This window comes from Rhamphochromis sp. 'chilingali', assembly GCF_963969265.1.
Source record: "Rhamphochromis sp. 'chilingali' genome assembly, chromosome: 4".
NCBI lineage: Eukaryota > Metazoa > Chordata > Actinopteri > Cichliformes > Cichlidae > Rhamphochromis > Rhamphochromis sp. 'chilingali'.
Genome location: NC_137948.1, coordinates 36,765,183 through 36,767,082, shown reverse-complemented (window position 1 = coordinate 36,767,082; position 1,900 = coordinate 36,765,183). Strand labels below are relative to the sequence as shown.

The window sequence follows — 1,900 nt, the reverse complement described above, 5'->3', positions numbered from 1 at the left end:
TTTAATTAAATTATTTATTAACTAAAGAATTTATTATTATTATTGTTGTTATTTATGTTTTGGCTTTTATTTATATCTTATGTGATTGTATTATTTTGTTCTAATGTACAGCATTTTGTGTCAGCTGTGGTTGTTTTTAAAGTGCTTTACAAATAGAAATGATGGTGAAAATACAGTTTAGCGCATGCTATACTGGATAGTTTATAGTACTGTACAGTTTAATGTGATGTGCTATCTTAGTCTAGTACAGTGTTCATTGTAAGTGTGGGGTTATGTCAAGGGTAGCAGACATTAAATCAAATTTAAGGTCATGATACTGATTAGATTCACTCGCTGAATTCTAGTTTAATACTGTCTAGGGGTTGGAAATCAGCCACGATAGCTCATGGAACATTTGCTTATCTTGTTGAATTCTCTTGGCTAAATCCACAAAGAGCAGCACCGCAGCTCAGCTGATAACAGTCAGAATATGAAATTTAGTTATTCTGACTTACTTCCCATGCTACCATCACAGGATTTCCACAACTGCCAAATTCCACTTTATCCGTTTATCCCAGTAATTTTTCTGTTTAACTTTTGAGGCAAAGTCACTCATGCACAGTGTAAGCAACAGCAAACAGAGCTAGTGATTTTTCTTTGTTTTTGTTTGTTTTTCTCTCCTTGGGTTCTAAACAGATGACCATACTGAGCACATTTATTAGAATTACAATTTAAGTTAAAATAAAATCTGCATTACTGTATGTGGCAGGATGAATGTTATCCTTCGGTCCAACCCACTTTCAGCCTGGCCCATTAGGGGGCGCTGGTATAAATAGTGGCCATTTGAGTGTCTCTGCGTCGCTTGCCTGTGATCTCCTTTTTGGTCACCTGACTTCCCCTCGGTGTGGTGGAGATCATTTGCGGGTTATTCTTCTGAAGCCTCCATCGCGGCTGGTCGTAGCTATAGAAGCCTCCTCTGAGCTATTCTGCTTACGTTCTGTGACCCGGCTTACTTGGTACGTAATCAACTTTTGTTACGCTCTCTGCCTTCTATTGTTCTTTTATAGTAATTATTTATTATGTTTCGCAGGAAGTGTGGGCCTTAGTTTTGCGCCAAGCTACGCGAACTGAAGTGCTGCTGTTTTGCCTTGCTGTGCTTTTACCGTCTGTTCCCGTTGTGAGAATTCTTTCCCTGCTGCTGTCAGCTTTTACAGTGGACGTCGGCGTGGACAACGGCCATATGCATGCCGGTTATCGGAGTCAGCTGGCGTGCATATTGATTGACTGTTAACTTATCGTCGTGTGGACGGCAAGTTGGAGCAGTACGGCGATTCCGTTTGCTCCAGATTTTAGAGTTTTATTCAGATTGTATGTTGTTTTATTGCTTTTTGATTTGTAGTTTGGATTTTCTGTTACACCACTGGTGGGAGGCCCTTTTTCTAGCTGTAGATCACCAGTGTGGTCCTGCAGTTGGGTTATCCCCCGGTGCTACACATTAGTTTGTTGTAATATATTAACATTTTCTTTGTTTCTTTTATTCAGATGCGGAGTGCCGACGTGGAGGAGACTAGGGTGCCTTGGTGGTGGGATCCCTTGAGTGTACACACCTGCCTTGTCTAGTTTATTAGTGTGAGTGTGTGATAGTGTGTTGCACTTGTGTTTTGGTGTGTTTTCTTTCTTTAGTTGTGTGTGGCATCCCTGCCCCTCCACTGGTAAGCCTCAGCTCTGAATACCTTTTTAAGCATATTTGTATTTGAATATTTATGATTATGTTTTTATTCGGTGTTTTAAATAATTACCAATAAATTGTCAATTTGTTTATTATTGAACCTCGTCTCTGGATTGAGTATAGCGAACCTAAGTGCCTTTTTGGTGATTTAGTGTCATTTCCAGTATTCTCTGGGTGAAATTCCCAGGGTGG

General features: G+C 39.9%; 1 long non-coding RNA gene across 1 annotated transcript; it reads left to right on the top strand.

Moving 5' to 3' along the window:
- Nucleotides 1-834: 834 nt before the first annotated feature.
- LOC308395951 lies at nt 835-1,691 on the top strand. The gene is made up of 2 exons (XR_013971495.1): nt 835-995; nt 1,070-1,691. It is a non-coding gene; the product is annotated as an uncharacterized lncRNA (long non-coding RNA).
- Nucleotides 1,692-1,900: the final 209 nt, after the last annotated feature.